Raw genomic sequence first — 27,160 nt, forward strand, 5'->3', positions numbered from 1 at the left:
TTTTTTGCCAGTTTTGCCATTTGACCTGCTGTGTAGCCTAATACAGCTTGTGTAAACTGTCTATGTCTTAATTGTACATGGAATGGGAATGATTATTCTTTTCAACGTGTAGGTTCTGGGAGGAAGACTTAAAGTTGCTCAAGTGAACAATGTTTCTAGTTACTATAGTTGAATTTACCTGGCATTTCTATTATATGACCCTGTTTTGATAGTTCAGTTATTTATAGGTAGTTATAGCTTCAGAATTCATCTGAACAGGGCTCATGTGCTACAAAAACATAGTTGCTGCATGAAGTGTATGTGTAATTTCTTGGTCCTGCTGGATGACTAATACCTTTGGGATGTCTGTGCTCATCTGCATTTGAAAGGGCAAGGAAGAATTGGGTCTGCCCCTTCCAAAAATAAGGCCAGTGTGAAGTATTATATTATTTCATTATTATGTTAATAGAGAAATTTTTACCCTATGTGGGTGAATTCTAGAAAAAGAAAGAGGACACACATGGTTGTGAGATTCTGAGCAATGTTTAGAAAAATACTGAATTATTCATCTTTAAATTTACATTATTCTTATGTAGTATTTTTAAGTAGCCTATAATACAGAACTGAACCTTTTCAGCTCCTAAAGATTTTTTTTTTTTTAATATTTCTTTGCAGTTCTTCTCTCTCTCCAGAAAAGGCTTAGCATCAGTAAAAAGTTGTATTCAACTTTTTTGGCGGCCACTGAGTTGAAAAATAAGCTATTCATATGCTACTTGTGGTGTTTCTTGAGCTTGATGGACATGCAGATGCCAGCGCTGGCTGCAGAGGAGAGCAGACTCAGGTACTGGGGGTTGAGAGACAGCAGCTGAGACTGGAAGAGGAAATGGTGCAAAAGCAGTGGGGAAAAAAGATTTGGAGGGATGCCTGCAGGTCTGAAATACTGATGGACTGTGACAGCCCCTAGGAGATGATGGGGAGATGAGGTGGACTGTTATTATTCAGTGAATCTGACCGTTCTCAGAAAATATAGCATGTCTGTGCAAGAAAGAAGTTGACAATCAGTAGTGTTTGAGTTCTTTTTCATGTTAATACACTTTTGCTATCCTGTTTCTATGCAATTCATTGTTTGTACAATAGCATGGAATGCCTGAAATGTTGAGGCAGTGGAGAGTAATATTATTAAACATTTTAAAACACAGCAAAATATCCTTCAGGTAACTCTCATTATATCTGTGATTAGAAGCTCACAGGCCAGTTCCTGTGCATACACACAAGCTGGAAATGACATTACAAGTAGTTCGCCCTTTGCCAATATATACACACAAAGGTCCAAACATTCATTTGAAATCCATAAGTGTCTGGATGTTCTCTGCAAATCAACAGAGGCAGCTAGGGGGAAAAAAATACATAGCAAGAACAAACTGTTGGATTTGGTAGCACTCCAAATATACCATGCAGTCAGTGCACTGAAAACTCTTTCAGTGTATTTCTCTTTCTGCTGTAGACTGTGGGGTTCATGGGGCCCCTAGCACTGCAGTGCTTGTGAGAATCCTGAATTCTAAGTAGAAGTGAAAGGACTTTTACTTCTGTTCAGAAACCAAGCTGTTTTTTCCATTCAGAAAATGATTTAAAGATTGTAAAGAAAAAAACAACAAAAGAAAAAAATCAGAGTAAGAAAATGAGTAGGCCTTGACTCAATGTTTATTATATTTTAAAAGTACAGGTACATTAGTCATATTCTCTGAAGGATTTCTTGTAAAGGAGCTTTGCTGTTTGCAAGCTTTTCCTGTGATTAATTGTTTTAATAAAAGTATTTTTTAAATTGAGTTGGTACTTTGGAAATTGATAATTATGGAAACTGAAATTATCTGCTCCTGACTTTCCGGGACACTGAATAGTAAGAGCACTGTGCAGCGAGCTGTGCAGAGGAAGCCATTTCTGCTAAGATTGAGCTGGGGTGTGGTGCTCAGCAAACACCAGGAGGTGATACAGTATCTGCTCTGGGGCACCATCTGCTGGTGCCTCCTGGTCTGGCTGATGCATATGGGTGTATCTCATGTACGAGATGTAGTCTGTATGTTCTCTTAAGGCATGGAGCACCTGCAGTTCTCATGGGGGTCATACCCATGTGCTTTCAGCGGAGGCAGTTGACATTGCCCCTGGTCTGGCATAATCGTGTCCCATGACTGCTCCACAGCAAAGAAGTAATGGCCACTCTGTGTTTATTTCAGTCATCTAATATATGTCACAATTATTTTTTTAAATATTTTCTAAGTGAATTTACGGGAGGAACACAAGGATTGACTCCAGTGCCCCCAAATGAGGAAAAACGTGGTACCAGATTCCATATAGTTCTCCATGCTATGTGTTGTAACAGGTTTTGACATCTCCAAAACACAGGAGGAGGTATGCATAAGACTGCAGGCTGCTACAAGGCAGTCACAGTACTTACACTGGAATGCACCTGCCAATTCACGAATCTGCTGCTGTTCTTTTCTCTTTTGTGCTAAATGGCCAGATATTGTAGGAGTTTGGAAGGCCAGAAACAGTAGTGTGGAAATGGGTTGAGAGAGTTAGACTGTCAGAGAGTTAACGTGAGGAAGCTGCTTTCTGCTGAGAGTGGAAGAAGCAAATGGAAACAGAAGAAACACCCTGAGGCAGGTGTGGGGAGGGCAGTGTAAAGCAGCAGTGTAAATGTACCTGCCATTGAGATTTCAGGGGGCTGCTTTAGCTGAATGGGAAAGTCAGCAAAGGGTCCCTGCAAAGTCTGGTGTGCAGCACACTTGCAGCACTTCAGCCTGAGATCACAGGAGACAGCATCTGTCATTAACCAGAAGAACTTCCTAAATAACCGTATTCTTGCTGTGATCTCCTGCTGAGGGGCTACTTGCTCAGCTTTGTATTTTACTTTATCTTAGTGGCTCATTGCCTGGTTAGACTTTTAACCATAGTTAGGCAGAATAAAAAGTCACGGTTGCTTGAGGCCAGAATGGTAATGAGGTCATAGTACCAGGCAGGGAAGTTTGAAATTGTGGAATTTAAAATCATAAATTTGAAATAATTTGAATTTGAAGTCATAATATGCTTGTTTTCTTGTTTTTTATTAGCTTACAGGAGTCAAGAAACATGCACTACATTTATAGCGGGATAGCAGTCTGTCAAGCTGTCTGCGTTTACTAAAACCTAAGAAACTCCTGAACCTAAGAATTTGTATATTCTGAACACTGCAACCGTGGCTGTTGACAGAAACAAGCTACCATCAGGCAGTGAGACATCTTACCTTTCTTTCATGGGGAGGTAAGCTGGTGCAGTCTTCAGGCTAGAGACATGCACAAGAGCAATTGCAATCAGGTAAGCCTCCCTTTACTAAGTTGGACGTTACAAAGGAGCAGTCGATGTAGAACTAATTTGTTCTCTCGCCTCTACTGAGTGCAAGGGTTTTGGATATGACCTTTTCCTGGTAAAAGCATCCAAGACCCATGTCTTGGTTACTTCCAGAGATAATAAAGTTGATAATTTTGTAATAGTCTTTCCAGAGGCTTTAGTTAACGGTATTACATGAGATGGTCTTACCAGCAGAGAACTAGCTATTTCTGGAAGTGACTAAATCATATTGCTAGTTTTTAAGAGTCTGTGAGTTGAGTTCATTATGACAGTGGCAAATGACATGTGAAAAATTGAGATTTATGATAAGACAGCAGTCCTTCTCCACTTCCCACCCGCAAAGGAACAGAATGCCACATTATGCCAGTGCGGTACTGTTCCCTTAACTGCCAAGGCAGGACATACACAGCCAGCACAGCTCCCTCATGATATTCAGCCTCTCTTGTAGTCTGCAGAGACCAAAAGTGGTGTCTGATTGTGTATACCTGTGGAGGCTGCTTCTGTGGAGAATGCAATTCATTGAAACACCATATCCCACTGGATTATATTCTGAACCTGCCTCACTAAGTCCTTGACACAGCAGTAGCGAGGAGATAACAAGAGCATGAGCATCATCTCCATCTGGTGTTTTCCTTGGCTTGCTCAGGGCCTCCTCCTGTGTTCATTAGTTTTCAGGGCAGAAACAAATGTAGCTGCCATAGGCAGGCCTCAGCAGTGTTCTCTTGCTGGGTGAAGTCAGCCAGTTTGCTCTACTTCTAACACCACTAAGACTTGCTTTTTGAGAGGTGTTGACTGTGGTGCTTCTATTTTGCCAGTGAGGACCTATCCTTTCAATTTAAATCTTGCATGATAGGTAGGGATTGAAAGCCTTACAGTTCAAAACAAGAGATAAGGATAGAGTAACAGGGAAGCTGATGTTCCATGTTTGAAAATCAGCTAAAATTTGTTAAATCTGTGCAAATGATAATAAAAAAGTGGCCACATCTGGTATGAGTTTGGATATAGAAAGTCTGAGATCTATTCACTGTGATTCATTTTAATGTTACGTGTGAGAACGTATCAACATGACCAATTTTTTGTTGGTTATCTGTGTCCATTGACTTGGATGTGGTGAAAAGGGGAATCTGGAACTGCAAAAACTCCATAATGTCAGAAGGATGCAAAAAATAAAGTTGGTAATTAGCACTGAATTGCTACTTCTGCAACTGTTGTTCCAATAGGATTCAGAGGGTAGAATTGAACTAGGTCAACACTGTGCTGTTTTGTAAATTCCCCTGTAACAATACTTCGCTTTAGCCCTATAAAATCTCACATCCCCAGACAGCCAGCTTAGAGAGAGATATCTCAAAAACATCTGTTAGAAATAATTGCAAAAACATGAATGTAAACTTTTTGCACTAAGTCTTAAAATAAACGAGCAGATTACTATGTACCAGCATTTGTAGACATTGTAGGCTTGGTGAGAGTGCTTAACGGGAAAGTGCTGGTTTTGAAATAATGTTGGCTATACAATGAGGAAAATACTGTCAACTTCAGCAATCTAATGCTAAACATCAAGTTTATTTTTCACTGTATATTCATTGGTTGTCTTTTGTGGTTTGGTTTGGGTTTTTTCCTGTTTATTTAGCGATGTAGTCATATCAGTTTGAGATGTTCTTACCAGTTCAGTATTACCTTTTGAACAGGCAGTAAAAAATGTGCCTGTGATAAGTGAAATATGACATAGTCGCATGAATTTTTTTGTAATTCTCCATCCCTAGGGTTAATAGAATCAAGGCATGGGGATGCTGCATCTATGTAGACTGTAATATGTTAGTTGTTCACATATGTCTGGATAATTTTTAATATATGAGCAATATTCAAATAGAACAACAGAAAGAACCACAATTTTAATCATAGCTTATGGTGAATGACAATTATAAAATTTTATGTTACAAGTATATGGAGCTACATATCTGTCTTAAACTTACAGAGCTTAAAATATGTTTATCTTATATTTCAAAGAACAAATCATCACTCCTTTAGCTTGAAAACTGAGCATGAATTATCCAAAGTCATGTGACTGCTGATAGCTGACTGTTGGTGCAGAGCAATTTGACTGAAGTGAATTAGTTGTCTTAGTGGAAAATAAGGAGATCAGTGGGGTCTGGGAAAACACCTTGAGTGCTTTTGATTGTGAAATGGGTTATTGATGGATCAGTACTCATACAGAAACTTTCATAGCGGGAGAAGTTTTAAAATAGATTATCCATTTTTGTTCTCCCATTGACTTTTCAACCTACAGTTTCTTCTGTTTGATAAAGGGATTTACTGTTTGTATATACCTCTGCTGCTCTTCATCTGACATTCATCACTGTTCTGCCCACTGGATTTCACTTAAAGGGTAAATAAGGTATATGTGTCAGACTGGGAAATTTGCCAGAGAATTGTCTCAAACACTGAGACAAATCTTGTGAGAACCAGATAGAACTAGCTAGAAAGTATTTTCTTATCTCGCAGAAGTGTATTTTTTTTCAATGTTGACCTTTTTTTTTTTTCCTGTGTCACAGGGAAATTATATTGGAAATTTTCGACTATTTTGATAAAAAACACTCAAGGAAGAGAGAGGCTGATCCAGAGCAGCCAGTAGCCTGTTGAGTAGGCACCTCCTCTAGCATCTTGGTGGAGCATGTCCAAATGCAGAACCCAAACAAGCAGAGTGGGGATTGGACCCCAACTGCAGCAACTGCAGTGAATGCCCATCCCAGACGCATACTGTCTGCTCTGCTGTTGTGCACATGCTCTTGTTTTTAATAGAAATTCCATCCTGGACCTGAGAAATGTTATTTGTCTAAAGTTTTGTCAGACTGTTTCAGTGAAAGTTGCAAAGAAAAGTTTCAATTTCAACAAGCTGTCACCCTCCAGTGGAAAAACATTTCACTGAAAAATTCCCAGCCCACCCCCTTCTGAGTTTGCCTTGTACAACATCTTTTTAAGGAAAGTCTTATTAAGGCGCAGAACATTCATGCTTAAGGATGACATGTTTTAAAGGCAGCTATTGGTTAATCATTACTAAATCCAGGTGAGGTTCTTGCCTGTGTTTGTGCTGAGTACTGCAGTGAGCAGCCCAGCCTGGTGTAGGTGCCATGGGTGTTGGGCCGGGGCAATGATCTCACCAGAGTTGGGACTCCTTGAGCTGACTGGGCTCATATTTCTCCTGATGCTGGATTCTTGTTCCCATTTTCTGGCTGCTTCTGCTGTTGTGCTAGTCCATGATGCCATGCAAGTTCATGTGATTGTGCAGTACATGTGTCTGGATCAGAGAACTGACCCAGATCAAATATAATTTGCCTCCTTGCCCTCCCCCAGAAGTGGGCAGAAGTGGGAGTAGTTTAAGCCAGCCCTGCCCCAGTGAAACACAGGTGAAAAAGGAGCTTGAGGCTGTATGTACCCAGTACTGTGTTTTTCAGTGCCATAAAAACAATTATTACCGGCAGATCAAGTTGTTACTTGGTATTTGTTCAGCTCTTTGTAGGGACATAGTATAAATAATATAATGGAAAGAATCGGTCAAAAGAAAAAAGAATCCTCCAAAATATTTTTGCTGGGGGGGCCAAATCTGTTTTTTTTAACCTGAATCTTTTCAGATTTGAAGAGCAGTTGCAGCTACACTTGCCCAGCTAAGATAATAGTGAAGGGTTGAGATTGAGGGAGTTGAAAGAGTGGATGAGCATGGGGAGAAGAGTAAGAATTTCTGAAGCTAGTCTCACCAGACGTGTACGTTCGTCTAAAAATATTATTGTAAAGGCAGGGACTGGAAAAACTACATGGGGAGTAGAGTGTAGCACCTAACAGAACATGGGACACCTCAGGAGACTGAGAGTTCAAGCAAAAATGATGTGTCCACCAAGAAGGGAGGCAGTAAGCCAACAAGGCATGTTAGGAAGTGTCATTCAGCTGCAGGTACTAGGTTGGTATTTCAGGAATGTGCCAAGTGCTCTGTGGCCAGAAGAGGAGCAGCACTCTGTGCCATGGGAAGAGTGCCCACTGCAGGACCTGGCTCCTCAGAGAGCACACTTAGTGATGGCTCTGAGGGAGACCTCCCACCATTTCCCTCCCATCGGTTCCTTGCCTTATCCTCTGAGCTCGGTGCTGTGAGCAAGCTCTGTTTCTTTGCAAAAATTAGCCCTTTCTTTGTGCTGGCACTCATAATTGCCATCAGAGAAAAACTGTGTTAGAAACTTCTAGAAGGGAAGTATAGATTCTTCCAGGCATAGCAAAGAGCCTGTTAAGTTTTCTGTTCTTATTCCTGATTTATATGCATGTTTGTTTCCAAGTGATAATTCTCCTTATGCTATAGTGTGGCATTGATGTTCTGAGCTTTCATTAGTAGATTCCAAAGTATGAACAGCTTTTGCCATTTTGTGATTAGTGTGCTTCATTTAGCTGAGAAGCTTGCAATAACATGGATTCTTCAGGCTAGAACATGGACCCATCAGCAAACTTTTAAAACTTTGTAGGTAGGTGTGTAGGTAGGCCTGTTTTCAGTTTAAGTGAGCTTGACGTCAATATTTTTTTGCTTAAAAATACCCGTTTTCCACAAAATGAGCTCTTATTAAAAAATCACCCCCACCACATTGCAAAAATATCCACTCTTACCAAGAATAGGTTTGAGTGGCAGAGTAAATTGTGAGGGGTGTTTTAGGTTTCCTGTGTGTTCTTTGCTCACAGAACCCAGGCAAAGGGCCTTCAGTTTTCTTGATGTTGTTTTTAACATACCAGCCAGGTGTTTCTTGCTGTATTGACTTGATTTACTCCATTTCATAAGCAGCCTTGAAGAGAGAGTGTGTATGTATGCCAGGGAGCAACATATTGTAGAAATTTCCCCCTTCCTTACAGATACCATATATTCCATCTGAATTTTAAAAAGGCCTCACCAAGAGCAAGTGCACGTTGTCTCAACAGGAGGGTGTCTCGTGCCCTTGTGAAAAGCATTCATGAGATGCTATGTGAGCCGTTAGGAGGATGGGTGCATGCGTGCTGGGAGTCACACCTACATGTCTTCTAACGTGCCTGGTAATGGTATTAGACTGGAGTCATTAACATCATTTTGCTTCATTATATGTCTCTGATAGAGAATTCTTCTAAAGCTTTGGGAAAGCCTGAGTTCCCCAGTGGTAAAACAGGGAATAATAATAATACTGATGAGATGAATTATTTGTGAGGTCTTCAGACACAGTGGTAGGCTGCTTTATAAATACCTGATGCGTAAAATAATATTTTCACTTTTTTCTAACATTCTGCCGTGTCCATGTTTTTAACCTATCAGAATAAATAATGTCTGTGCAGGCTTTATCCTGTTAGTCAAAAAGTTATCTTCAGGCCTGATCAGATCTGTTTCATGGAGTATGGGCCACTGTTAGGTAAATGTAGGATTTTCCTTTTAAGTTCACTGGACCCTAAAGTGTCTTAGTTTGTATTCAGAAAGTCAGCTTGATCATTACTTCTTACTCAGAAATGGGAGCATTGTACCTCTTTTTAGTTAAGTTATCTATTCAAAAATTATTTCCCTACACTTGACAGTTGGTGAAATTATTTTTTTTAAAAAGCTGGTGAGGGGCAGGGAAGAGGAGGAGGACAAGATCTGTTTTCCTTTCTCTGTTGCCTGCTGCCCTCTCGTGCTACAATCTGGTCTTTACATTGGTGTGTTTACTTGCTATCCATAAAGGCAATTACAGACTTGGAGTTGTTTCTCGATTTGATGAAATGCTAAAGTTGGTGTGCCAACCTCATATATTTTTCTGTATTTCATTCCCTGTAGGTACTGTCTTCCATTCACTCTCTGTCTGAATATAAACTGGCTCTGGCCTTGACCCCTTTTTCATTAACTGTCTCTGCATTAGTTTCAAGGCAGGATGTGGGGGGCTGCTCTGTCACAGTGTTAAACCATTTGCCTGATCTGTTGTGATAAGCTTGATATGAAACATTCTGTGCCTTCCGTTATATCTGAGCTGTGAGTTATCCTCTCACTTCTTTGGCTTAAAAATGAAAATATTTGTGACTTTCTTTTTGTAAGGATGTTCTCCTGTGGCTGATCTTTTGCTATTCAGCATAGAGGCTGCCCTGAGTTCATGAGTCATATTTTTTTCTTGTGTGAATTTATAGCTATTGATAAACAGCAGCTGAGGTGAATAAGGAGTTTAATGCTAATATTCAGTGGACCTTATGAAGTTTTGTTCAACTGTTTTTCAATTTTAAATCAATTGTACAACTGATGTTGATGCACCACGTATCTGAAAAATCTTGAAAACAGAAATGAAGAAAGCATAACAGAAGGAAGGAGGTGAATTGGAGTTGGAGAACATGTAGGAAATGGGAAGAATGGGAAGAAGAAAGATGGAGAATCAAGGATTGGCATGGAGAGGGGACAGGAAATAGCAGAGAGAGAAGTTTAAAAATAAAAATGAGAGATAAAAATGAGAAAGCTCTTTACGAAGAACCTAAAAGGGGCAGGAGAAATCATGATAGGTTGTTGGACAATTAATGAAGGGAAACAAACAGCATTGATTTGTGCAGCCACTTACAAGGGGAAAGGAAAAGCTAATGAAGCTAGCGTGCTATTGACATCCTTCAGAAAACTGGTGATATATTCAAATGAAGAAAATAGGATCATAAATAGACAAATATATAATGTAAAAAAATTAATAAATAAAAGGTGGGCTAAAAAGATCTTTGAGTTAACATCTAGCAAAAAATAATATTAAATCTTCTTTTAAACATAGGAGCAAGAAATGCTCCAAGAGTGTGTAACATGATGATCAAATATGAAAGGACTGGTGAAAAAGGGTAAGATTATCAAAGGTAAGCTAATTATTTAGGTAGAAGAAACTAAAAGGCTCAGTTTGGAAGTGAATAAATAAATGAATTAGTGGCTACCTGAGTAAATGTAATCTGCTTAAGAAGAGTCACGGTGGCTTTTGGAAAGACAAATCCTGCTTTTAAAACTTTTTGCAAATCTTTGGAGGGGTTAACAGTCATATGGATAAAGGTGATTTGATTTCCATAGTCGTGTGGATTTCCAAAACTTACAAAGTCCTGGAGGGTAATAACTCCAGACATCAATAGACTTAAAAGGAGGGTCATTGAATGGGAAAATAATTGGTTGAAAGATAACAAACAGCAGACAGAACTGATTGTAATGCTATTGTTGTAATAGGGATTACCTTGGGAAGTTTGCTGATGATAGGGCAGTGAGGACAAGGGCAGAGCACAAGACATTCTGGAAAAACTCTGCAAGACTGACTGGGCAAAAGAATGGTGAAATTCAGTGTTGATAGAGCTACAGTCATGTCTATGTGTCTGTGCATGGGAAATCCCAACTTTACATGTAAAACAGTGAGCTCCAAGCTGGACATGACCACACATGAATTACACTTTTGGGTAACGTGATACTGGCACAAAATTATCAATTTGTGGCTCAGGAGCAGTCAGAAGAGCAAGTTAAATATTAGGAATTAAGAACAGAGAACAGAAAATATCACTATGCTACTGTACTTGAGCAAGCAATCACAGGGAATGTTGCTAGACATAAAGATGGCAAGGTGTCTAAAGGCAGGGTATAGTGAATATTTGGTGTTTCTGTACATTTGGAAGTAGAAATCTGATTCCCTTCTAATGACAGGAGTAAGAAGAGGGAATGTGTTCACTGCATACCTTATCAAGTCCCTGACCTAGCAGGATTGTCTTAATATACAGGCAATAGAGAGAGATGTTCTGCATTATCTCAGTTGACTATGTACAGATGAATTGTTATCTGTTGGCAAGTTGGCACCAGCAATGAGTTTTGAGGACTGCATCTGTATTCTCTTGCCACAGCATCTTTAATCTTTATCACAAGCATTGTTGACTCTAAAAAATTTTGGAGGTAATTATTAAAGATTTTCTCAGGTAATTCGTTTTACCTGGGAGCGCTACTGCCCAAGGACCATACTGCAAGTAGCTCTTATCTTTGTCAGCTTCACTGAGAATTTCTTTATTTTGGGAGGCTACAAGCCAATATAAGGATACCACCAAGAGGCATGACCTGTCAGCCAGGTTTGATCTGATTCTGTTTTGAAGGTGATTCTCTGGAAAAATAGGTCAACTAGTGATATGAAGTCAAGGTACACAAGCGAAACTGTATTAAACCCATTGAAGATACTCTCATCCAAAAGAAAACAGAAAGACTTTAAACTTAGCCTCAGAATATCTGTATATAGGTAGTATGCTTTGACCTGTGTGTATTGTTCATGGTTTGAGGTAGTTTGTCTTTATTTTAAACTAACTTTCAAATTTTCTGAGTGACTCCATATTGCCATACTTTCAGTTGTCGTCCTCTCTAGTGCCTTCAGAGGTTTTTCCCACTGTATAAACCCTTCATGCTCTGTAATTGTCGCTGGTACTTTGCTCTGTTCAGGAGTGGTGGAAAAGGTATGCAAGAAAGATGCTGAAGGGTTGGGGTTCTGTGATACCTAAATGGTAGAAAAGCCAGATGTAAGAACAGAGAAACTGAGCTTCCATGAGAAACAGACAAATTATCCTGTATGAATAATGCCCTGTCTTTTGGATTCTTAGCATCTCTGAAACCTAGAAAAATTTTGAGTAATTTTTCATTTGCCCTCTGTCTGGGTTTTTTAAACATACACTTAATGTTGTTACAGCAGTAACAATTGGATAAGAAAAGAATATTGGGGAGTCTTCAGGTGTGTAAGCAGAAAAATAGAAAACTAAATGGGAAGTAAATAATTATTATCTCTGTAGTGTATCTCAAAGCATACTGTAATGAGAATGATTCTTTCAGTTTATCTATTTTTTATCTGGAACTGTCTTAAATTTCCCTACAATTATCAACAGGTGGCAGTAGAGCAGTTCAGATCATCAGTGTGGACAAAGATGATGTTTGAATAGGAAATTTTCACCTTTAACCTTTTTACAACATGGATCATCAGCACAAGTGCAAAGCAAGAGCATTGTAGGGCAGGTTTGTTTTATTTCCCTCCCCCACAACTGTTGAGACAATATGCAGGGAGTTTACAAAAACAACAAACAAAAAAATCCCCGCCTTATGGAGAGAAAGACCATAGTATTTCTGTGCAGTACAAACCAACATATTTGAGATGCTCCAACTCTGAATGGGAGTTCTTTTACATCTGCACAGCAGTGTTGGTGCACGGATTATCTAGGTCAGTGTGGGCAAAGTTGTGTCTTGACTTCTAAGCAGAGTTGAGTAGCTGACAAAGGAGCCTGGCCACAGGGCTTCAGGTTCTGTTTGCTTCCCACAATGTGGTGTCAAGATACTTACATGCTATCAATCTACATAGCAGAGACACTGTTAGATCAGCCACTAAAAATATTTCTGAAATCATACTTACATATTTGATCTGTATTTATTTTTCAGTTTCCTTAGATTTTAAGAGCAAAGTCTAACTCGAAATGTTCTGTTTCCTGTACTTTCCTGTATTTTCTGATGTGATTGTAGCTGTAGGTAGAAATACTGAGCAATGGAAGTTAGCAATAAAAGCAGTCTGTATGTGCAAAATTAAATAAGTTATACCAAGAAAGAGCAAATATGCGCCTGGAGACACTGCATCAGACACAGAAAGTATTCTGAACATTTTGACTTGCATCTAAATCCTAGGTAGTCTGAGTGAGATTCGTCTTGTCTAATAACAGGTATTAAATAGGTAGTTATCTGAGTGTGAACTATTCCCTATGCATTTTCTAGTCACCCATATTACATACCTAGTTTGAAGTGGGATGAGTTGGTCCTGTGTGTGTCTACTTCTCTTTGTTGAGTGGACACAATGGCTCAGCTTTGACTGATATATAACTCTGAGTGAATCCCAGTGTACCTTGCACCCACTGGCTTCTTGTGTGCAAAGACGGGGAGGATGGCTTGGATTAGATCCTATCCTTTTCCTCTTCCCTCTGAACACTTTGACAAGGTGATCTAGGCTGCACATCCAGGTGTCTGACACCACTGAACTGTTTGGGAGCCAACACAAGGCAACTGGCACATCCAGCCATGTGGCTGTCAGTCTGCTGGCTCTTCTTTGGAAAATAAGGACAGTAACTACTGGGCAGAGCAGGACTCTTGTCTGCTGGGAGAGAGATCACAGCAGCATTGTCCTGCACATCCACCTCTGTTGCCCTGGCTGTACAAGCAGTTTATGCCTGAGGTTTCTCAATGTTTTATGACACTTCCTCTTTGTTTTTATTTATTTTTGAAGGATTTTTTTTTTTAAAGTAAATCAGACCCAACAAATGCAGATGTGTGATGACAGGAAACATAATGGAAAGAGATACTGTTTGAGTCAATGTTTTATGAACAGATAAAAAGGGAAGGAATGGATGTTCAGCTGTTTAGGCTTTGTTTTTGTTAGAGTTTTGTGCTTGTTTGTTGGAACAAAGTCATTTTTTTTTACATATTAGCAAAAGGGAATTTTTATAAAAGATAAAATGTAGCTACCCTTGTAAACTGTAATTGCTAAAAATACTCATGTTTTTGAGAACAAATTGTCATGAGAAAAAGGATTGATAAATCAAAGCAAGAGAAAAGTAAGATGAGTGAAGAGTGAAAAACAGACTGCATAGTCGTTACTTCTAGAGTTACGTTTTCAGGTGTTTGACTTTATTCTGTGTAGACTCAAAACATGAAGTTACTTGATTTTTGTTCGTTTCAGTCTAAAGAAATCTAGGTGACGTGATCTGACCTGCTGTGAGTTTGCTAAAAGGAATTTAGCCTGAAAAGCCAATTTTGGGGAAAAAAAATTCAAATGAGATGGGAACACTAAAAAAATAAATGTTCCTTTCTTAACAGTTATAGAAGAGCACTCAATCATTAATTTTAAGTTAGTAAATTAAAATAATGTTTACTGTAAGCGTGGCTGTTTTGACACTGCTAATAGTACAATCTGAACGGGTGCTAATCAGTAAATTTAAGGTAAATGGGCATGCGTAAGCCACCTGTAGGCTGAACATCTTACTCCCCTGGAAGATAACCCTGTAGCAGTAGAGACTTTATGTGTAAGGTGTAATAAGAATGTCTTGTCTTTCTCTTGAACTACCATCTGTTCATTACATAAGGGGGAAGATGAACTTTGTGTGCCATGGCCCTGATCTGATCTGGCAAAATCTATGATAATGTAGTTTAGCAAAGAATGAAGTTCACTGAGGGATCTTATGGGCCACTGTCAGGATAGGAACGGTCAGAAGTTTTTAAAGAAAAGAACAAGAGAAAATCATATTAGCAGAAATTATTTAATACCACAGGCATATAAATAAATCAGACCATATAGTCCTTAGTATGAACATTCCATTCTCAAAAATGCAATAAATAATTAAATTAGATGAGTCAGTTGCTATAAAAATAAAGAATCTTCTCAGGAAAAGTAAATAATTATACAGAGTCATATATACCATGCTAAAACACATCTTGAAGTGCCTGCAAATGGCACTTATGACCAAAATCATAAATACACTGTAAAACCTCCCTGGGAGGTAATGAGCTTTTATGGCTTGCTCTGTGTACTCACTTAATGAAACATAGGTTGTTTCTGCAGAGAGGGCAGTTAGTACAAAGAGAGTGCATTTTACAAGTCAAGATTGTGTACACATCTTGAATTGTGATTACTAGTCCTTCCTAGGGTCACAAGTTCCTCCTGGGACATCTTCTGTTTTTTTTCTGAGAACGGTGCTGAAGAACAAGATGATGTCTTCTTGAAGGCTGGTCTGTCCACTGATTTCCTGTTCTTCATTTGGGATTCATCTAATACACTTAGCTTTTCATAACTCTGACAAATCGAAAAGTTAGCACAAGGCCTCAGTGTCATCTAAGTCAAAGTAGATTTGAAGTGTACAAAGTTGCCCACAGTGATTGTGCTGACACTGCCCAGAAGTGTGGTGGTAACTAAAATCAGCTGCGATAATTTTGTGACTAGTTCTCCCCATACGTATATGGGTTGTATTGTCCAATAAATACAGTTTTCTCCAAGATCTGAGAACAATTAACCCTCTAAGTTACATTTGTTACAGTTTCTCATTAGTTTTTTGAATCATATTGTTGAACATTTTGACTTAAGTTGTTCTGCAGGTACAAGAAATAGCCTCAATTAACAAAAGAGTATATTACATTTAAAACAACAACAAACCTTTAGCACTATGCTTGCTGTGATAAGATCCATAGTTTAAAAACAGTGGAGCAAGTCAATAAACAGAAATAGCTACATTACTTACTGCACTACCTGCTGCCTCCTGTACAAAACCCAGAAATTGTTCCAGAGTAGGCAGTAGTAACTAGTTAGCTTATCACATTCTGGCAGGAAATTGCTTTTCTGTTATAAAATATCCATCCCAGGTACAAAAGTTGCTTCTCAATGTTTTATAATGATTACTAATAAATACAGGGTATTTCAAAAAGTTGGACCCAGTTTCAAAGCATTATTATTAAGTTGGGTCTATAATTTTGAAACAGCCCGTATGTAATGCACTATGTTCTCTTTGTTAGGGCACGCTCATCACATTTCATTTGCACAAGAGTTTTAACAGATTCTTTTAGACTATTGATTTGAATGCATTTAGCAAATTACTGGAAAAGACATTTACAAATCAAAAAACAGATAGTTTCTTCTTTGTACAAAAACAAAGCTCTTTCCCCAAAACTCTCCACATGCAAATATTCAATGAAAGTGATTAAAAAGCACTGTTTTATTGGTTAGCCTTCTGGGACTTGCCAGAAAAAGTCCTTAGTTCATGATAAAGGCATTCAATTAAACTATTCTGTAAAAATGTAACGTTTGGAAACATCAGCAGGTACTCTGCGATTGCAGGACTTGCTTTAATATGTTCCCAGTTTTTTTTATCTAAATCTGAAATTAAGTTCTACCCTGACTTTCTCTACTTCTGTAAATTTCAATCCATTGCAGTTGCAGCAGCTTTGCATATTGCTTATCAGTTGGTGGTTAAGGGACTTAATGTGCAGCAAAGTCAGAGAAATGGGGATAAAAGGTGCAGAATGCCATTTAAACTCAGTAGCTTTGTTACTTAATGTGAGTGGTAGCTCATGTTTAGAACAGTAATTCTCATGCAGTAATGTGGAAACATTGAGGTATGAGAGAGAACGTTAGTCAGAGTAGAAGCGGTTTTTGAAGAGAGAAAAATTCTAAATCAAAATGGTCATCACCAGAAACAAGGGTTCTTCATTGTGGAAACTTGGTTTGTTGTTGCCTTGAAGTTCCTTTCTTCCTCTGACATATGTTTTTGAAGAGGTTCCCATTTCAAGACAGTGAAAATGTGGAGGCAAAAAGCTTCTTGTATTAGTTTTCCTTTAGGCTGACATTGGTAGGAATGGAAATATTTTCAATGCTACCTCATTGTTTTTGGAGGTAACTAAGCCTGTCATTTTCCATCATAACACTAGATGTAGTTTTCCAGTTTCCTCTCTATACTGCATTTCTACTAGGTAGAGAGAAAATTAGATGAAAAGTTCATTTTTACTGGAAGGCTTTATAGTCTCTTCCAAAATCAGTTTCCTTGTATGAGGCTAGCATCTGTTTGTGGGTAAATTAACAGCTACTTCTAAGATGGAAGAGTCTAGTGGTACAGAATCACCTTAAACAGAATATGGTGGTATATAATTAAGCTGCTAAAAACTAGTTTTAAGTGCTGTGATACTCACTTTTATTTTAAAGTTTCAGTGGTATCTCTGGCCATAGTTCTACATACATGTTCAGGATTTAGAAGCTGTACAGGCAGGTTTCCACATAACAAAAAAATTGTCAGTTTTTAAAGCAAAAAATGCAATTAAAACTTAAACCGCTAGAATGAATCAAGAGCAGAGAGAAGGAATAGTGTTAATGGTACATGAATATAAGTGTAAAGTATTGTCTTCTGAGAAAGAGCAATATGCATTTGAGCTGCTTCACTCCAAACAATCATCAATTACTTGGCAGTGGCTGGTCTCACCAGCCAGTCATGCCTCTGCTGTATTGATCATGTTAATTGGAGGGACTCTAGGTGGACGTCTGTTGTCTGAAATATGTTTTTCCCCACAGAATCCTATCACTTCATTTAGGGCATGTGAGCTATTCCTCTCCCTATCGAAACCCAGGGCAAATGTGCCAGTAGCTTCAACATGGACACAGGTCAGACCCATGCCACACGGTATGATTTGTAAATGTTTTTCCAGTATCTATAAGAGAGTTCAATGCAGGGTATTTTTTTCATAGTTAGCTAAGATACAGTCTAAGAACTTCTAAATAAAACTCTGTGTGTGGTATTATTGCAGATAAGTAAATCAGTTCAAGTAGACACCTTTTGTGGCTTCAAAGCCTCTGGTTTTGTTTTGTTTTGTTTTCTTTAGAAAGTCTCGGACATCTCTGTATGAGATTCACTTAAGATCAAAGCAAAAAAAAACCTGAGAGTAGCCATCTCATGGATTTCCAGTTCAGCAGAAGGTGATAGTTAAGTCCCTTAAAAGAACATGTTTTTATGAAATTACAATTCAATTTTCACAGTGAGTTGAGTCTAGGGTCACTTTCAAAACAGCATTCACCTTATGAATGGCCATCCAAATAGGACTCAATATTTTGGGAGAAGATTTCACTTACCACACACACAGCATAGTAGCAATGCAAAATATTTACATTTTTTATGTTCTCTTAAATAACATAGTGTCTGCTTTAAATAGTAGATTTTCTGTAGGCTTCAGGTCTGGTGTGTCCTCTATTAGTCCTTGAATAACTGTGAAAACAATACATTGTTAGAAAGAGTATCAAATAATGATATCTGTAATTGTTTGCAAAATGTCAAAAAGCACCCAAGAGGAATCAACTCTGATTACCTTTTGGACTAATGTTTTAAAGCTCTTCAAAAACTCTTGAGGGGTTTTTTTCTCATACGATTCACATGAAGACTCACACTGCTGGAAGATAAAGAAAATCACACCACTTCTAAACAGCACATCAGAATCATAAATAATAATATAAGACTTTTTACTGAAAAACCAAGAGGGTGGAAATTGAAGCCTGGAAAAGCTGAGACATGGGTTATTTCAGAAAGGGAAATAATGTAGTAATGACACCTTTCGTTCACACATTTTACAATAATCCCTGTCCTCTTGTCCAGGACATGGTGTGGTTGCCAAGTGCATATATGCAATTGACTGATAGGATCAGAGTGAATGCCTTTCCCAGAAGTGCTGAAAATTGGACATTTTTAATTTCCAAAATAATGAAAGACACATCAGTTTTCCTAGTAAGTTTGCTTTCTGCAATTCCACCATTGCAGGTGGCATCTGCTATAGAAAATAAGGAGCAATGATCATCATTATGAGCATTGTGAGGTAATCCTACCTCTCCAGAGTGGTTGAAGGTGAATCTCTTCAAGGCTTTAATGGTTTGGGTGAATGTAGAATTTTCTTGGCTGCTTTTTGGTTGTAATTTCAGTGTGCCCTTCTGGAAGCAGGTCACAGCAGTGAACAGGCATTCGTCCTAGAGCAGGAAAAGAAGCAACAGGTTTTAAATGAATGTTGCACAATTTTTTCCCACGTGTTGGTTTGAGGTCCATGTGAAAATGAAGGGTGCAGGATATTAATTGAGAAGATCCAAGTGTATTCTTGTTTTTTGTTTTAAGTTATTTCTAGATATGCCAGAGATATTTAATCTTTACCTGTTCTTTGATAAATACTCAAGGATTTTGTCATAAATGCCTAAAGTGTCCACTTCAGTACTAATTGTGACAGCAATTGGTAGAAAATGCTACTAGATCGTGTTATATGTAGCAGGTTTTCACAAGCATAAAAATGAGTATTTTCTTTTTTCAAAAAAAACCAACAACAACTAATATCACTGTGGACTGTTCCTTAATGCAATATGTGGGAATACACTTTTTTCCTGCCTTTTTATTCGCCGTTTCTAATATTACCTTCTTAATAATTATACTTAGAATTGACATAGAACTGCATATTTTCAAATATTATTTAACAGTTCTCTCTTGGTAGCATGGGAAATGAAGGTGATGAAGTAAGTTAGTTACCTTACTAAAGGGAAAAGAAGATTTGAGGATGAGAGGCAGGATAAGGAGCCAGGCTCCTTGACTTGTATTGTCTTACCACATTGCTTCAAGTTCAGGTGCACATTAGACCCAAGTCAAGACCAGTAAGCATTTGTATCTAACTTGAAAAAGAAGCCATCCATTCTGATGGCATGAATTTGCTGCAGCTTATCTGGAATTAGAGCAACCTGCCTTTTTTCTTTCATGATGCAACTGATTTTACTGGTGTGAACAGAAAGCCTACAAGCGCTACGGAATCTCCTTTCCTGCACAGTGGCTGTTTTCCTTTCCTAGGCATGCAACCATGGAAAATATCACCAAAACTAACCTGTAGTCAGCAGAGAAAGAACAGCAGTGTTTACTGAAGCCAGTTTCTAACTTGCTTGCTGTTTTCCAAAGAAGGAAACATTTAGAAGTGCTGATGATGCACATTTAGACAGGCTCCAAAGCCATCATCCCTGTTTTGCATACCAACTGCTATTGATGCTGAATCTCATCTGGTTTATTAGATGCTGCTGCAGTTTGCTGTTTTGGCACGGACAAGGCAACTTTCATATATGTTGCTTACAGCAAATTTTAATAGCAACATTTTATATTGGTTAGATGTAACATTTTATTTTCCTAAAAAACCACACATTTATGTTTGTTTCAGGCTTCTTACCGTAACCAGTCTTGCTTACTGGAAAAAAAACACTAGTTTTTGAAAAGATCAGTTTTCCAGCTGAAACTGAAAACATTTTCTGCCTGTGCTGAGAAACCAGCATTTCTCATGCATGCTGCCTTTTTTTGTCTGTTTTGTTTTTGCTGAGTTAGCAGTTAGCTGTAGGCAGGCCAACAGTCAGAGGAGCACAGGGATTGTGGGGTTTGATACGCTGTGATGGGTTAAGCAGTTTGATGAAGCTGCGTTTAAAACCGTAGACCACTGGTGATGTCTAAGGGCGCCTGGGCAAACATGTAAAACACTTGTATGAGAGGCAATTTGCAGCAATACTCTGCATCTGACTCAAACTAACTTTACAGATTAGCCTGAAAAGCCTTCACTTCCTGAATTAGTGTTCAGTGGAGTTAGATGCTGATCCGATGTAAATCAGCGTTGTGCCACTGGCTTCAGCTGCGGTGTCAATCGGCAGCAATAGACCTTGTTTTCCCTCTGGTCTTGAATGAGTTCAGCCTTAAGATTACTTTTTCAGCCTGAGCAGGTTTTCCCTGGAGTTAATATCCTCAGAGCTTTTAAACTTCTCACCTCCTTTTTTTTTTTCTTTTTTTTTTAAGATATTTCATTAATAAATGTATGAGAAAAGTGTGTGGGATTGAATTGAGGCTAACATTCAGTCCACTCACAGGAAGCTCAAGGAAGTAAAACAAAATAGTGATAAACCACTGAATTTTGAATGTTATAAAAGGTAGTCTTCTTCCTGAATATTCAAAGCCAAATGTAAATCTGGCATAAGCAGATTGTCATAGAAGCAGTATTTTGATATTTGAAATACAGTTACATGAAAGACTTTTCATTAAATCCTGTTTCATTTGGATGTAATTGCACCTAGTCACCCTGAGCACAGCTTTGGCACACTGTCATTCATATTTTATTATTTGGACAATTCAGTAAATGTAAATTTCACCCTGCAGGATGAGAAGTTTGTTACTGTGTTTGCTGGTGATAATTACTATTAGCACAGAAATATTTTTCAGCTTTTCATCAGAGGCTGAACCTATATTAACTTTGTACCTTGTAAATATGTGAATTCTCTATCTTCTCTAGTTTTCAGCAAAGATAGTTGGGACCTCCCAGAATAAGATTGTAAAGCCCTAAGCTGCACATGAACTGTTGTCTTCCTTCCTGAGGTGACCATGTTTTTTGAAAAAAACAAAATGCAAACTGATTAAGCGATTAGTCACTAGTTGTATTTGCTTTGTTTCAGAGGTAGTGGCAAACACTGCAGTGAAATGACAGCTAATCATCTCCTCCTTTTCACTTTGACACCACAAGTTAGAAAGCGTGTTAATAAAAAAAAAACCACCAGCAATTAGTTAGGGTGCATTAGGTTTTTGCACTGCAGTTGTTTCTAGCAATGAGATGGACCGTATCTGTTGTGGTCATGATTCTATAGGTTTTTGGGAATTAAAAAATGCACCCAACTGCGAAGCTTAGGAGGAGGCTAACAAAACCTGTGTGAAATGGGGTGAGTTGTCTTCCTTTCTTCTTGTCGTTGTTTTGCAAGAAAGTTTACAGTCCTGAGTCAGTAGCTTTACACTTTCAGCATTTTTCAAAAAGCTATGCATAATGATCGTTTTTATACATTGATCAAAATTATTTGCTTTCTGAAGGGCTAAGAAATCAACATTATGGGTAAATTTAAGACAACTGGTAACAGAAGTATAACTTTAGATTAGCCATGACTAGCTCTAGAGCTTTGTTGCATGTTGGAGATTATCAAAAGAAAGCAGGATGCATTTACTTTGTAAGCTTTTCAGACGTGTTGTTATTACTGTTAGCATTTAATTTCACAGTAAATCCTGCATCCTGTCACTTTCGAGTATGCACACACTTTCTGTGACTCTAGAGTAATTTACTACAGGTAAGAAATTCCTGAGCTTGGAACACAAAATATCAGCATTAAATAATGTATGAATAAATGTCTGTATTAAAAGGGGATTAACAGGGACCTGTTCTTGTGATTTTAACTAGTTAAAATCCAAAGAGAATACTTGCAAAATGCAGTTCTGTGTTCCCACTGCTAGCACAACCCTTGCACACGAATAGTCTCAGACAAACCAGTGTGATCCCCTATGAGAGGAAGCACCACGTAACGTGGTCTTACAGTGTCACACTTGGCTTTTAGCTTCAGTGGAGGGAAAGGGGGTCTCCTGGGGTTTGGCTCGGGGGTGTTCCCAGTGCTGCTGCAGCTCCGGGCAGCCACAGGCACTTCCACTCCCAAAACCTGCATCCCCAAGAGCACCACTGCTCAGCTAGAGCTTGTGTCAATCCCCACTCTTAGCACCGTTTCTTGAGTAAACAGAATACATACAAATTTGAATCTGTGGGTGTGTTGGAATACACACACGATAGCAAGATAGTTATTAAGATTACATCGTATAAACAGTTCTGCCACTAAAAATCCAGAAAAAAGGAACTTCTATCAAAGTACTTTCTTTTTAAATCTAGCTTGCATTAAGAGTGGTAGGTCAGAGATGTGAAAAAGAAGTCATCTGCCATTTGGCAATGGGATAAACCAGTACAAAATCAAATTCATACAATTAGAAAGAAAGGTTAAAGCAGCCTCACCACAGGGTTTTCTGGTGTATGCAGCAATTCGACATCCTACAATAAAACAAATCTAAGTTAGAAAAGTTAAACATTTGAAAGTTATATCCCTCCCAAGATATATTCTAAGCAGTACATAATGCTTAAAAATAACTTTAATATTATGGCAAATACTTTGCTTACCTTATCTTTCACTATGGGTTCTAACCGTTGAATTGTCTTTAAAAGTTGTTTGTATTTTGTTATTTTGTGTGGAGCTGCAGTCAGTGCCATACTGGAGCAGAAGAAAAGCATACAGAAAATAATCATCCTCTCCATACTGATGAGTTTTGTTTTAAAATATGACAGGAGCAAAGTTGTGCTATCCAAGATGAACACTTCACTTCGAGCTGTACTGAGGTATGCTATGTACCTACCTATATATTGATCCTTCCTGGAGATGTAAAACCCACCCATTTCAGTTTGGAAAGCTTTGTAGAATGGATTAATGAGTAACCTTTTTTTCTTTTCCACTGGCTAGGTGCATGTATACGAGTTTGTGCGTAGGGGGCAGGGATTGATGGAGCGAACGAAATATGCCCCATCTGCACATTGGACAGGAAAAAAAGAGAAAATGGTGAATTCCCATTTTCACTTTGAGTCAAGACATGAACGTAGTAAAAAGTAGGTACTTAGAAACCACAGACCTAGGTAAACAAAGATTCTGCATTTCTTTTTTCTTGTCTCTTACAGCAATGAATCTCTTCAGTCCATCCAAAGTTCTTCTGTACTGTGCTGGAGAAATATGACAGGGCTTCTTTTCAAAACCTAAATGTATTCATCCTACTTACTTTATGACTCCAAGGGATGTTTGTTAGCTAGTTCTCCTGATGTCTGAACTGCTGCTTTTACATTCTTAGCTTGGTTTCTGCAATAGCTGTGAGTAAAAGCTCATCTTAGCATTTAAGCCATCTGAAGTTTATTTTACATTTACTTGGAACCAGTACCAAATATTTTAGGAGTGTCAGAGAGATTATGTCCACTGGAGGATGAAAGTGTGGTTGTAGAGAGGTGCGTTGCCCGGGGAGAGGTGGATCCCTGTATCATGCTCATTCTACAAATGGGAGCAATACGGAAAGGTCAGGGTTTAAATCCTGGTGAGTTCTGAGGAATGTTACCACTTTGTGGTGGTGGTCCAGTGATTATGGCTGCTAAACATATTCAGCTGCATTCTGCAGCAGCTAGGCTTAAGGTTAGTTTTGCAATTTAATGCAACTCCTTCAAATGAGATGTGATACTGAGACCTGAGAGTTCTCTTGAGAACGTAGGAGTGCGTTTGTTTTGTGTGAAATCCAAATAAAAGTGCGTACTTTAAAAATTGTAAAGCCCAAGTAAAACCAGCAGAATTATCTGAATCAAGAAATAAGGCAGACTTTCATAATTTCCTTCAAAATTCATACCTGTTGTAATTAAGTATATGTGTTGCTTTTGAGAAGATTTATTTAATATTTAAAAGAATTGTATTAGCGGAGGGATTTTTTTTTCCAGCAAATGCTGGGAAGGATTCTTCTTTTATGGGACTTCCACAGTGGCCTTCTTTCTAAATGGCTGTCACTGAATTTAAAGGTATTTAAAGGTACTCATCTTGAATATACTCCTTTTTTTGTGTTAGTTGCCTTCAGCCCAGGTGCAGATCCTGTCACTCCCTGAGCTGCAGTGTTCTCAGTAAGGTGCTCTGCAGGCACTAGAGACTGACTGCAGTGCCAACTCTAGGAATCAGTTGATTTCAAAATCACTGTTCCTAATATTTCATCACAGGGAGGAGGAAAGAAAAAAAAATACTTTAAGTGGCTCATATGTATTGTCATTAATAAATGGTTTGGCTCTTATATGTATTATTAACAAACGGTTATCAACAATGTGGTATCACCATTAAAAGGTTCCTCTGTGGAATTAGTAGAGGGCAGTTAAAATCACTTGCACACCTTCACTTTGCTGAATAAAAAGATGCTCAAGTGTCTTTCAGATTAAATCTTTGACTCTGGAAGTCTGAAGAATTCAGGTTGCTTTGGAAATGCTTTACAAATCTACACAGTGTTTGGACTTAAGTTTGGTGTCACCTTTATCTAGAATGCTGGTCTGTGAAATATGCTGACATTATATAAAAAGCATCTGTATGTTTCTGTCTGGTGGGTGAATCTGGGCGGTCAAGTTGGGTCACTTCTTTCTCATTGTTCATTTCAAAATGAACATTTAAGCTGATAAGAGCTCTATCTGGCATACTCAAGTGTGTTTGTTTTCTGTATACAAGTGATTATTTACTGTATGCTGTTTTTGCACTTAAGCCTTTTTTAGTCTTTCAGAAATTGGATAGCTTAAAGGAAGAGATTTTATAGGTGTATGCATAGATATACATAATGCACTCCTGCTCTCATGTGTGCAGGCACTAAATCTCTCCTGGTGAAAGGGATAGCTGATCACACCTGATCAAACAGAAATCCTGAAAGATGAGAACTGAAAGGAAAAGAAAACCTTCTACCACACAGTCTAAAATGTAATTTCTTGAAGAAAAAGTAGTGCGATCATTTTTTTTTTATTAATTTCTTTTGATGGACATGTCTTGAAATAATTTTAGATAAGCAGCTCGGCTGTACTGTGAAGTAGGGACCATCTCAACAGATTTTATTCAGAAATTGTGTTAATTTATAGCTAAGGTTCATGAATGGAAAACAGCAGGATATTTTGTCCCTGACTTCCTCCCATCCCATTAGTGTGAAGCTTTGCAATATTGTTGTTTTTTTTTTTTTTTTAAACCACTGTTGAACACCTCTGCGAGGCTGCTGAGAGGATGGAGACATTATTTCTGATAGTGGTGTTCTTTACATGAAGAGGGTACTTAGCTCTGCTCCTCTTCACCATAGTGGAACCTTCGTCTTCTCTGTAGATTGTTGACTAGTGACTTGAACGAACATGCATTGTCATCTCAATCCAGTTTTTGACTGTGCTGTTGGCAGTATTGATAGTCAAGGAGCAGGCTGCTGATAATGTCTGCTTCCGCTTTTTATTGTCAGTGTTTCAACTGTGAATTTTTGGGGGAAGCTCCTTCGAGCCCCGTTGCTGTAGGTGATTGTGCTAACCCTGTTAGCCTTTCTTTTATGCATCTTTATGTGGTTGAAGGGTTGGAAGCTTTCTGCTTGGTTGCAGAGTATGACTCTGTTAGCTGTGTCCTCATTAGATGGTTGGCAGTTATTCATGCAGAGATATCACTGCAGATTGTTTGTGTTGACCTGACAACTCCAGGACCACTCAGGAACTTCAGTTAATGTGCAATATGACTGTCCATGTATTTTCAGAAACACAGGGCTTGGAGGGGCAACATAGAGGGCATTGGTTCCTGTCATTGTACAGACACATTAGACAGTGGCTTTAACATTTTATCATATCAACTAGAAATGCTTCACTATTATAGACTAACATTGCATTTTTGTCCTTAGTGATTTGCTGTACCAGAGTATGCGTACCTGCATTCTAGAGATGATAGTTGTGTCTCTGGGAGTAATTTTCAGATACTGGTTCTGCTCTGTACAGCGACACATAATGAGACCCTACAACTCCATAGTAGAATTATACGTGTGTAGCTAACAACCATTTTAATTTTATGGGTTTTTTTCAGAAACTGGTAATAATTACAGATCTAATGCAGTGACCAGGTCATAAAACAGTGCTGTTTCTGGAGATCAAGTAACAGAAGAGTGAGCTCATTGTGAGGCTTAGCACGTGACTAGCCTGGACAGTCCTGACATCCTGTTGCTTTAGGAAAGAAAGGAATTATAATGGCAGACAAAGGCAGCTTTAAATCCACTGACCAAAGCTCAAGCCTGATGAGCACTATTTTGAGGAGTTTGAGTCATCACAAGCTTCACATTTAAGCAAAGCTGTTATATTCGGCTCTTTAGGTTTACTTAACGATCTTGTAAACTGAGTCCAAAGGGAGAGCCCTGCTGATGGCTGGCAGGTCCTGTGTGCTGGCCCCGGTCCTAACAAAACAAACCTGCCTGTGCAGCACTGCACTGCTAAAGGCAGTTTATGATATTAGATGAAATTAAAAAGTTCTTTATGTGAAAGGCTGATTGCAGTGAAGACCGCTGCATGTTTTGAAGTGAAACCTACCGTGTGAAAGAATGGTTGTGCAATAATGTTAGAGAACATTTGGGCAGTACGTATTGTACTAAGTGAAGCATTGTCATGTTCTACCAGAAGCCCCACATAAATGCAGCAGATTTTATTCATTTGCTGGTCCAGCAGGATAATTCATGGATTTGGTGGAGGCAAATCCACCAAATCCATGAAAGGTGAAATGGCTCTAAGATATTTCTAAATTACGTCTATTATATCTAAAATCAGTTTTAAAGTTGGTGGAGTAATTAGAAGCTAAACAATAGGTATTTAACAATGTGATACTGAGTGGTTGCGTATCATGTCTCT

At 38.5% G+C, this 27,160-nt stretch overlaps 1 long non-coding RNA gene across 1 annotated transcript in view; it reads left to right on the forward strand.

The window, feature by feature from the left end:
* LOC309438817 overlaps positions 1-27,160 on the forward strand; it is a 65,402-nt gene that overhangs the window by 33,911 nt on the left and 4,331 nt on the right. Inside the window, exons 3-5 of the long non-coding RNA XR_014183870.1 lie at positions 21,543-21,614; positions 23,045-23,095; positions 23,217-23,359. This is a non-coding gene — a long non-coding RNA (uncharacterized lncRNA). The remainder of the gene's footprint in view (positions 1-21,542; positions 21,615-23,044; positions 23,096-23,216; positions 23,360-27,160) is intronic.

The sequence above is a fragment of the Streptopelia decaocto genome, assembly GCF_964273445.1.
Source record: "Streptopelia decaocto genome assembly, chromosome: 4".
NCBI lineage: Eukaryota > Metazoa > Chordata > Aves > Columbiformes > Columbidae > Streptopelia > Streptopelia decaocto.